The sequence below is a fragment of the Pteropus medius genome, unplaced genomic scaffold (genome assembly GCF_902729225.1).
Source record: "Pteropus medius unplaced genomic scaffold, Ma_sr-lr_union100, whole genome shotgun sequence".
Lineage (NCBI taxonomy): Eukaryota > Metazoa > Chordata > Mammalia > Chiroptera > Pteropodidae > Pteropus > Pteropus medius.
This window is the reverse complement of record NW_024349800.1, coordinates 47374268-47386207: the sequence shown is the minus strand read 5'-3', so window position 1 is coordinate 47386207 and position 11940 is coordinate 47374268. Positions and strand designations below refer to the sequence as shown.

General features: G+C 41.8%; 1 pseudogene; it reads right to left on the bottom strand.

Moving 5' to 3' along the window:
* Window positions 1-11407: 11407 nt before the first annotated feature.
* On the bottom strand, window positions 11408-11526 carry LOC120622381 (uncharacterized; annotated as a pseudogene).
* Window positions 11527-11940: the final 414 nt, after the last annotated feature.

Here is an 11940-nt window from a genome sequence, read left to right as displayed (position 1 = left end):
TTGGTGCAATACTGCTACTTATTTTCCACTGATCCCTGTCTAGTAATCATCTTGTATTAGTTTTTACCTATGAACACATATGTCATACCTTTGAAAAGCTATAACTTTATTCACTCGGCAGCCAGGTGACATACTAGTTTTGTTAATTCTACAAAATTTATACCTAGAGATACTGAATTTACCAATATTAACTTCCTGAGATGATTTTGCCTCAGATATTTACTACTACAGTTTAGTTTATATAAAATGTCCTATTGCTAGGGTGACTTTTAGGTGACTGTGGCAGATATCACAACAAGCAATATGAAATATCCAGTCAGTTTGTGTTCTTTACACAAAAGCAAACACATTGAGTTGGGAAACCACTAACAAGAATGATTTTGCTTTGGGATGGGAAGCTTAACCAAATATAGGTGAATATACAACATAATATGTGGGTTACTGAAAGGTGTATGGGTTAAACTTTTTCCTTTGAACACTTTAGAATCAATTACTCTTAGTTTTAGGTGACAGTGACCATAAGTTGTTTTGATCTTAAACAACATGAGTGCTTTTATTTAAAGAGACCCTTAAAGCGAATATCCTAGGTTAAAATTTTGTTAAGCAATTTTGTGATGTTTAAAGTTACCATCATGAGTGGGTACTTTGAGATTGGAGGAGAAAAATAGTACCATGTCTGTTTTCTAAATTTACCTATTCATAAAAGTCATATGGGATGTTTAAATGCAGAGTATGGGCCCCATCCCAGGCCTGAATCGGTCTATAGGTAATTTTTGATTGGGCGTGATTGGGAAACTACAGATCGTAAAATATTCAGAGACATGTTTATGAGTATTCATTTCCACAACATTTATAAAAATATCTCACAGTTTAAATAGAAATTACACTAATCGCAGGTCTGGCCAGCCTCCCACCAGGGGCCATATAAAACCTAAATTTACTTCTAGGGAAGGTGTGAATTGGAAATAGAGCAAGATTAAGTTGAAAAATCCGGTTAGGCTAGCATTTTGCACTGGACGTAGATACCTGTTATAGAAATATAGCAGAACTAAGAAATTAGAGTGGATACCCATTCTAAATTGGGTGTGAAATGTATGGCTTCTTTATTTTAAAATATTGGGACTCTCTATACTGACACTTATGTATTTAGGCATAAAATATACATTAGAAAAGCACCATTAAGGGTTTTGTGATCCTCACTGAGTATCACTTTACATATTTGAGTTTTTTTAATCATTTGCAATTTGATGGGAGGCAAACAGTGAATTGAGTCTCCTTTTCCCTCCTCCAATATTGAATGGGTCTCTGAGTTAGAGTCAAGAAATCCAATTTTTTTTGCCAACTGCAAAGATAACCTATGTGCTAATTCACAAGAATCATTGGTCAAAAGGTTATTCAAACTAAGAATATGTGGTTGTGTAAAACCTGATAAAAGTAGATATTTGTTACAAGAGGCCTGCAGGCTTAGAAGTGTAAATAAGAAAAAAACAGGTTAATAGGATTTCCACCTGCTTAAAAACTTGACTTAAAAATGGATAAGAACAAAAAATGGATAAGAACAACAGTTGAACTGACTTTTAAGGAGAGGCAGGGTCTCTGGGAAAGAGTTTCTAGAAAGATCACTGGACTCCAAGACCTGTCTTTAATGCTGACTGATTTATTGGCTGTGACTTTGGGAAATTTGTGATTTAACCTCTGAAACTTAGTTTTTCCAAGTATGAATTATAAAAACAAGCCCTATCTTAAATGATTCTCGTTAGAATGTAGTGAAATATTTGGCCTAAAAACCTGTTAATTATTATGCAAATGTATGGGATAACTACTTATTTTTTCAGTAATCCTGAACAACCCTTCGCAGTAATCTAATTTTGCTCTAAATTAGAGAATGACCAGACCACTTTCAAAGTTCTTTAAATTCTTACTAGTCTTGATATGTACTGTTAAACCTTTAAGCAAATTAGGGCATGAAGTCTGTTAATCAAATGTTACAGTCTTGACCTTTTCTCTGTAAGGAATCTCATAATCTACTACAAAAGACAATTTACTTTGCTTGCAAAAAACATTTTTCACTACCATGGAGTAGAAGGAAGAAAGATAAAAGGTACATTGAATATAACCTCAGTGATAATGTAAATAAAAAAAGCCTCCATTTTTCTCCCCAAAGGATCCTACAAGAATTTCAACTGATATTGACTAGTTACTTTTCATGCCCAATTTTCTTTCTCCTGTGTTGTTTCACATTACAGCCGTAATAGTGTTAGTTTTCAAAGAATTCTAAGGTTGTGAGAAAAGCGGTGGTTTATATACCGACTCATCTCATTTTAATCCTCTTCCAGTTTGCCCTAAAAATGAACAAGTTACCTCTTGTCCCTGGATTTAAAGTGCAAAGACAAATATGAGCTAATAATTCAAAAAACATATCCAGAGCAAGGCCCAGCTTTAAAAGAGGTATTTGTGTTCTTGAGGGTTGACCAGAGGTTTTCAAGGGGGAGCGGGGCGCAGCCTTGAGAAACTCCACTGAGGTGCCCCTGAGTCAGGAGGTTGGCTTCATCTGTTACCTGGAATTTCCTCTTCACCAACCATTGAGTTCCTATGGAGGGCCTCGCTACTTTCTCAACTAACCCTCTCTACCTGTAGCCTTCCCATGAAATACTGGGCAAAGTGGAGACATTACATGAATGCATGATAATTCCATGTGTGTTAGCTGTCCCTAACTGAGCCATCTCCCTTTCCCCAAGTCTAAGCCAATTGGAAGGGCTCAGAGGCATTCTAAAACCTTCAATATGCCAAAGGAATAAGAATTTCAGTCCCATTCCTAAGTAAGTCTTGCGTCCTGTTTTAAGTAGTCTCCTTAGAAAGTGAGTTTCAAAGATTGACGAGTTATTTTTAAGGACTTGCTTAATGAGTAAAACGTTTGGTCCTGCTGAAGTTTACACTGAAGAAAAATATTTTTTAATCTAAAATCAGCTGGAACGCAAGCTACCAAAAAAGTACCAGTAGATGGCATGAGTATGCAAAAAAAATTCAGTTTTGAACTGCCAATCTGACCTGTCTTTTGGAGAAGAATCTGGGGCAGTATGTTATTGTCGCCACTAGTCGGTTAACCTGAAGTAAGACAGTTTTCCTCTTCCAGTAGGGTGGAGTTGTGGGGGTTGAATGAAATCACATCTGAGAAAGTGTTTTGGAAACTACAAAGTACTATACAAATAATAGTACTGTTTCCAGTTTTTGTGATAGGTCATTTTTTTCTTCCATGTTTTAGTATCTAAAACTTTAGCTTACACAGCTTCAAAAAATGTTCCCAACTGCTTTTTAATTTTGGCTTTTATTTTGATAATGACACCCTGAGGTCATAGAAAATTAAACATCACAGTGTGACTTTGAAGTTAACCTCTTGAAACCTCATTTCCTCAACTTTAAAATACAGAAAATTTTTAGAAAACGTGTGAAAACTTATAAACCATACAGTATTTTAAAAATATATTTCTGTAAGTTGAATGAGGTTCACGGAATTAACTAGCTTGGCTTCAGTTGCTAGAAAGTATTTGCTTGATCATTTATTCAGTAATATTGAGTGCCTATTGTGTGCGTCAGGCAATATGGTAATAGTTAGTCAGCAACACCTGGCACCTACTTCCCAGAGACCATATGAGGATGTTTGCAAAGCCCAATAAAAATTCTCAGAGCCGCTATGTCAATACTGAATGTATTCCTGCTGCAGGAAATGAAAGGCATTCAACATAGGTGCCTCATGCATAAACTCATGAAGCATAATAAGAGGCCTTCGTTCTTCCAGCAATTGATTAATTTCTAAGTTGAAAAAGAGGAAACCTTCCAGATTAAGTGAAAATAACAGAAATCATCTTTCCATGTGCAATGGATTCTGAAATTGGATTAACCACATATTCTAAAACGAGCTCCATCTGTCTCCCTTCCAGAAGCAAATATAAATCAGCATTTTCAGGGCACATGGCAGGCAATAAGGAAGAACACTGGCTCACATCTGACAGCCATGCCCAGTAGAGGACTTCCATAACAGGTGGGGAGCCAAGGCTCAGAGCCTCTGCACAAGAAACATCCCAGGTAAAGTGTTCTTTAAATTGGATTGGTGGGAAGTGGGGGGAGAAGAAAAGTGAAGGTAAAAGAAATGTACGTTCATAGGACTTCAAATTTAAGCATTGTCTGATTGGTGATCTCAAACTCAAATGCCTTTAGATGCCAGAGAGTTCATTAAAATAAGGAAAGTGGTGGTTACAGAGTGAAGAGGGAGCATATGCAAAAGACAGTCACTTTCGACGTAAAAAGAAACAGTAGCTGGCTCGACACAGCTTATTCTTCAGGCTGTGGGGGCTCCAGCTTATATCCCTCATCTAGTCCAACCTCTCATTTTTAATATTTGGAAACTAAGGGTTGAAGAGGTGCAGTGACTAGGCCAAGTTCTCACTGTAAGTGGCAGAAGACTGTTCAGGGTGAGGCCGTTCAACACTACTGAGTATGCTGAATGTTGTGTACATTGATAACATTGCAAAACAGCCTTGGAAGGCAGACTGGTTAAGAGCATGGATTCTGAGCCCAGAGGGCCTGTGCCTGAATCCCAGCTCCAAGACTTAATAACTGTGCTTTTAGGCAAGTTTCTTAACCTTTCTGTGCCTCAGTTCCCTTAGCTCTAAAATGGGGGTAATAATAGTACTAACTTCCTAGGACTATTGTGAGGATAAAAATGAGTTAATACATAGAAAGCGCTTAGACCAGTGACTGGCCCGAAACACATGCTTAGAGATCAAGGTCATACAACGTTACTTAATTAAGGTCTCTGTTGTGGGCTTGAGTGAGCAGGTGGAGAAGATGTGAGGGAGACTTGCCTGGGAAAGGGAAGGCCTTCCTACCCGTTCCTACCAACTGCTCTGCCTTCCCTGCAGACACAGCCACTAAATCTGACCAGGTCACACCCCTGACACTCCTGCTTCCGTTTGCTCCCTACTTCTGGCTCTCTGCAAGGCTCCACCTGCTTCTACAAAGCTTCAGTTCCACTCAGTTCCTTGTCTACCCTTAAAAAGTGACATGCGTCCTCTCACTGTGCTGTGTTTAGTTATCCCTCTGACTAGGACACCTACCCCATTCTTTGCTTGGAGTACTTTTGTTCTTGGAGACTAAGCAGCTCTGACCTCCCATCTCTCAGTCCCACCAGTGTGGGTTCTGTGCTCCTCCTATACTGTCTCAAGAATACCATGGCTTACCTCTTTCATATCATTTGCATACATTGTTGGGTAATGATATATTTACCGATCTATTTCCCCTTCTACATGTAATTCCTAGTCTAAACTAATTTTTATGAGTTCAAGTCCTCAGGGGCTATTATAATATCTGGTCCAGAGTGCGGGTAGTGGTCGGTTCCAAAGCCCGGGACACACGCTAGACCAATTAAGTCACAATCTCTGCAAGTGGGACAGGGCATTAGTATTTTTAAAATCTCAGGTGGGTCCAATGCACAGACAAGTTTGGGAAGCACTAGAGTTTTGGGATGCAGGATGGATGGATGGGTGGGTGGAAGGTCAGATGGATAGTTGGATGGATAATCAGGTTGAAATTGAATAGGAGAGTACCAAGAAGAAAGGGAGAAATGTTTTTAATAAAAAGTAACTGCATAAGCAAAAACCCAGAAATAAGGTACACAGGAACTGACTGAAGATAAAACTAAAAACAGTCGTGAGGGGGCAGATTATGAAGGTCCTGGCTTACCATGCTCAGAAATTTGAATTTTATGCTATAGGTAGATGGAAATCATTGAAAGAATTGTAAGTAGAGAGTGAAATAAACAAATATGTTTTTTAGAAAGCAAGTTGTGATATTTTATTGGAATGGGGAGAGGCAAGAAAAAACGTGATTTTCCTGCTTTAGACTCCTGCTAGGGACTGGCCTCTGGGAGGCGCTGAACTTTTAAGAGAGGCAGCCCCCGTGAAGCTTGACTGTGGGAGCACTTGATTCTCTCAGGCTTGGGTGGGGATTCCTCATTACTGCTAGCGGTAAAAAGACTCAAACCCAGTCATTCTGTTTCCGAGCTTTATAACTCTTCATACTAACCTCAAATCATCAGCTCCAGGTAGTTTCTAACTCCATATCCTATTGTGAAAAGTAGAACTTGACAAATTCAAACATGCAGGCAAGCAGATATTAATTCATCAATGGCCACTGACAAGCAAAGCTGAACCTACCTATTAATTAGCTTTGGGGATCAAACTGCAAAGGGAAGCACTGTGATGAAGCCACCAATTATATATTCCAGTTTTATCTTCTAGTTAATCTATCCCTCAATCAGCTCTCAAATACTCTAATGATTATCCTCTGGATTGGGTCTCCCTGAGTCCCCCAGGAGACTGCTCACCTTGCTGCCACCCCAATTTTACCTGAAACTGGGCTGTCCTCTGGCCAGCTACATGCTGGAGCGTCTCTTCTTTGTCTCATTCCCCCAACTAATGATGGAGATGGGAAAGAGGTGGGGAGGAACATGTGAACTAGAGTTGGAGGAGGCCTCCAGCCACCTACTTGGTCTTCTGTTTCTCTGGCCAGCCACAGACTGTGTTGGAACCTCCCAGCCACACGCTGAGAAGGTCCCAAGCATATTCTTGAAAGGATTAATCTAACCATGCACACTTGGTCTGTTTTCTTTTGTCTTTTCTTTTCCCATCTTTCCTCATCTCATAATTTTTCTCTCCTCTTTTTTTTTCCCTGTTTGGTATTTCTGGCTCCACCCCCCACCTTTCTCTGTCCCCTGCAACCATCCTCTTATGCTTATGACCACTTCTTCTCTCCCATTTGTTTACCTGTTCCCTTCCAGCCACAGGGCTGCCGCACGGATTTTGCTCTGGCTAAGAGCACCCAGCCAAGGAGGAAAGTGGGGACTGAGCTTGCCATGCCCATCACCTGCAGGGCTACAGTTGCCCAGAAGGGGGCGTCCTTTCTGATAGGCACAAAGGTGCTAACCGAGATGGCTACCCTGTTCTTTGTAGTCTTTTCTCCTTTCTGGGTCTTTCTCTTCTATTCAATAGGATCAATATGGTCGGGTGGGCAGAATATGGGCAATGGAGTCAGGCCTCTGTTCTGATTCTGGCGCTGCCATTTACTAATTCTGTAACCTTGACTATGTTATTTGACCTCTCTGAGCTTCAATTTCCTCATCTGTCCTCACCCCGCCTTTTGTTAGCTCTAAATGCCCAGGGAGACATTTAAGCATAGTGAACACAGAACAAAGCTTGAATGCTCTCTCAACCACTTGCTAGCCATGTGACCTCAGTACCTAACCTCCCTAAGCTCCGATTTCCTAACCTCTTCAATGTGTGATACAGGACCAAGTTTGGAAGGTTGTTGTGAGGGTAAATGAGATAACTCAGAGAAAGTACTTAGCATCTGGCATGAATAATTTACAATTATATATTATGATGTTGTTGTTATATATTATTTGTATATTACCTAGTACATGGTAGTTGCTTATTATAGCCAGCCTCCAAAGATGGCCCCTAGGGATCCTTGCCTTCTGGAATTCATATCCTCATGTAGTTTCCCGCCACATTGAATCACAGCTAGTTTATGTAAATATAGTGCAAGTGATAGTGCATGCCTTCCAAGACCAAGTCATAAATGCCATCGCAGCTTGTACTTCAACTTTTTAACTTACTTGCTCTGGGGGAAGTCAGCCTCCATGACACGAAATCACGGAAGTAGCCTGTGGAGAGGCACCCATGGAGAGGCACTGAGCCCTCCTGCTAACAGCCAGTGCAAATTTGCCAGCCATGTGAGTGCCTTCCACCTCCCAAGCAGATCCTGAGGTCCAGCTAAGCCTTGAGATGGCCGCAGGCGTGGCTGACATCTGATGGCAACCATGTGGGAGACCCAGATTCAGAACTGCCCAGCCAAACCAAACTCTGGGCCCATCAAAACACGCGGAGATAATAAATTTGTATTTTCGTTTTAAGCCACTCATTGTTATACATCAATAATTAATTAATTATAGTGCTTAAAAACAGTCAGTCTCCTCTCAGCAAATCTATGCAGTCTAGCATGTGAACACCAGAGGGCAGCAATGTACTGTTTTCTGGTCTGGCTGGGTGGGCATTTTCCTCCCTCAAACAGTGACCATACTCAGGATGGGCCAGAGGAAATACCAGACAGGCCAGGAAAAGGCCAGCCACCTCAGGCGCCTTCTCCTCATGGGCAGAGCTGATGGTGGTCCCATGGGAACAGTTTGGCCCAAGAACCAGCTCAGAGCAGGCCCCTCGGCCCTGTGGCCCTGTGGCTGGGAAGCCCAGAGAACAACTGAGTTCTGCTTCACAGCTGTTTTAGGGCAGGCTTGAATACATCTCCTCAGTGGCCGGAGATGTTCCCGTTCTTGGCCTTGAGCCAAAGACCCTCATCAGGGGCACTGTGCCTATGAGGTACTGTTGGGAAAGGGTTTCTGTGTCTCTTATAAGTGACTCATTTGCTACTGAGAAGAAAGAGCCAAAGAGAGTCTGGCCTAAGTGACAGGTCCTCCTCCCTCTGTTGTGCTGGTGTACCCCAGTCCCCCACCCTGTCAGTGAGCACCCTTGGGATGGCCTCATGATCTGCATGTGAGAGAATCCTGCTGCAGGAGGGCAGTTGTCACTTTCCATCTCATGCCTGAGACTTTGGGGTCCCTTGTCACAAACTTGTAGGCCCAGCCTCAAGGAGCAAGGGCCTGACAACTGGGTCTGCCCCAACCTTAGAAGGGAGACTACACCTAAGGGCCAGACTACCAGCCCTAAAGAAGGCCACACAACAAGTTTGAGGCAGCCAGAGTCAGAGTGAGGGCCCTAGTTCCTGCTGGGAGGTGACAGAGGTGAGTGAGATGGCTGAGCACACCTCCCTGCTCTCCTGTGCCCTCCAGAAAGAACGGAGTGTCCTGATGGCCCTCGTCTCTGAGCCAGAGACTCAGGACATCCAAAGCCTTCCATGTCCTTCTGCTACATCTCCCCGGCCCAGGAGAGGCAGAGCTTTGCACGGGAGGGAGGAAATGGGTAAACATATCCTGGATGCTTCACACCATTTCTTGTTGGTGTTATGAAGGCAAGTAGGGGCTGGGGAAGGGAGGTCATCGGAAGGGGTGAGAGAGTAAAGATCAATACACAGAGAGTCGGCTGACTCCCGATCCCAGGAATGATCCCTTGTCCCTGCTCCTCTTGCCAATAGAAGATCAGAGGCAGGACCACCCTCCAGGGGGCTTGCGGAAATGTAAGGAGGCATGTTTTTTCTTATGTGGTGCGCTTAAGCACCAGATCCACTGACGCCATGATCTTGGACCTCCCAGTCTCCAGAACTGTGAGCAATTGTTGTTTAAGCCTCCTAGTCTATATTATTTTTCTTATAGCAGCCTGAATGGACTAAGATACCAGGTAATACCTTGTTTGGGGAAGCCCCCGGTCTGATTCTATAGTTACTGTCACAAAGTATCCCAAAGCCGATCTCCATCCTGTGTCTTGCATTGGGACCCTCACCCCTCCTAGATTTCGGTCCCAGATCTCAGTGATGTAAACTCCCTGGAAAGCTCTGTTGTTTGATGACTGAACCCACTCGCATCTGCCCAGCGAGTGGCTTTCCCTCCCCAGATACGCCACGTTGTTACTGTAGAAGAACATATGTTTGAGTATTTGATAGAATTACACTCATCCCTTTGTTTTCAGAATTTTTCTGTCACATAGCAGGCATTCAATAAATATTTTTATAAATGAATGCTTCAAGAAGCTTCTGGTCTAGATGACATGCTGAAACTAAACAGATAAAAGAAATAGTGTCATAGGAATATATTAATTGAACGAATAGTGACCAAGCACTTACTACACACAAGGCACTGTGCTAAGTGCTGTAGAGTATTCTAAAGGAAACAAGTAGCAGATATCCGCCATAGGATACTGCATATAAAAGTGCTTCATAAAACAACCCTTTGTTGTTGCCCAGTCTCAAGACACAAAACGAATTGGAGACCGGAGTTTACCAGCTAGATGAGGTGTGTTGAAACTGTGAAGATCAATACAATTCTAAGTTGTTATTCAGGTGCAGATGCACAGCAGTGTGTAACACTGAAAGTACTCTGAAACCATCGAGAAGTTGGGGGTCCCTTCTGGTCCAAAGAACAAAGTAGGGAGTTGCGAAGGTTAAGGTGGTAGATTTTGAGAAGAAGCTGAACACCTAAGTTTTTTTTTTTTTTTTTAAATGATCCAAAAGGGAACTTTCGGGAATATCTAGGTGAGATGAGTGAACGCCTCCTACTCAGGGACACTCACCTTTCCAATCAGCCCAAAATGAAGAGGATCTCAAAAGAAAAATGTTTAGAAAATCGTTATGGCCCCTCTCTATGCGAAAAGTCTTCTGTCAGAACGGTCTTCACCTCCTTACAAAGAAACAAGCTGCTCCCAACAGATCAAAATAGCTTCACCCACTTCTCCGCAGTAAGGAAATTGATTTTCTGTTCTCTCTTGGCTCCCTCTGGACAATGGAACTCAGTTATCAAGCTCCACTTCCTGTTCTCCCAGTAACCCTATTTGGTGAAATTAGAATTAGGAATTTAATTCAATGTAGTGCAAAGCCCAATGAGATTAGCTTTATGGTTTCAAGACCTCTGCTAGGAAACAGAATCCCACATTCTCTATTCCTCTTCCAAAAATTGACAAATAACTGAAGAGGGAGGGGCCCGTGAGCCTGGGTTCTGTGGCTCACCTCGCCCTGGACTGTCGTGCCCCAAACCCTTTCGGTGCTAGGTATCTGTGAACCTGTTTTGTGAAGCTTGGCCTGTACTTATCTTCAAAAAACAAAAACATGACTTTTCTTTTCCACGATGTATAAAAATAAGGTGGCAAATTGATTCAAAACACAACTAGTAGCCATTCTTCAGGCACCTCCCAAGTGAGACACAGTTTACACAAGGCATTTAATGCAATTCTTACCTGTGGCTGGCTTTGTGGGCATATGAGCCATGCAGTTCACAGGGCTCCATGCTCAGAAGGGCCCACACTTGGTTTACTGTTCTGTTGTTGTCTTGCAATTCTTAATAACTTTTGAGCAAGGAACCTTGCATTTTCATTTTGCACTATACTCCAGAAATTATATAACCAGTCCTGTTCTCACCATAACGATATTGCTTGGTAGATATGTCGATCCCATTTTTTTAAATGGGAAACTGATGTTCAGAGTGGGTTCAGTAACTCACCTATCATCGTACAGCTGGAAAAAAGCAGGTCTGGGATTTGAAACCACATTCCTGCTACCAACCCCAAATCCTTTCTTTCTTTCTTCTTTCTTTCCTTCCTTTTCTTTTCTTTATAGGCAAGGCAACTCTTGGTTGACCTCACAGATTGCAAGGACCTTGTCAGCTTACAATCCCTTATTTTTTTATTTTTTATGCCTATAGCACCTGGTCTTCCTAGGTGGTCTCCCATCCAAGTACTAACCAGGCCCGACTCTGCTTAGCTTTCAAGATCAGACAGGATCGGGCTTGTTCAGGGTGGCATGGCTGTAAACAAGAGGATTACTTTAGATCTCTAAATAGTACTGCATGTATAGTATTTATTTTCTGACAAAACATTTCCCAGCAAAATGTCTTTGAAACCTAGGCAATATTTTTAACCTCATATACTTTTTTTAAAAAAGCAGAATTTTTATAAGAGTTTATTTGATTCAAACTGATGACATTTGCTGGGGAGCAAGATCTCAACTACTCGCCTATCCTCATACACTTTTAAAATGGTATTACAGATGTCAGATGAAGAACATTTGCTCTGTAACAAAATTACATTTTTTCCAAGATGTAGTGATTTAATAATTAAAATAATATCCATGAAATATAAATACAAGGTATTCATAAATAAATTAAATTAGATTGTGGTTGCTAAGAGCCAATTACCATGTAAGATATCTCCAATGGTCGAAATAATA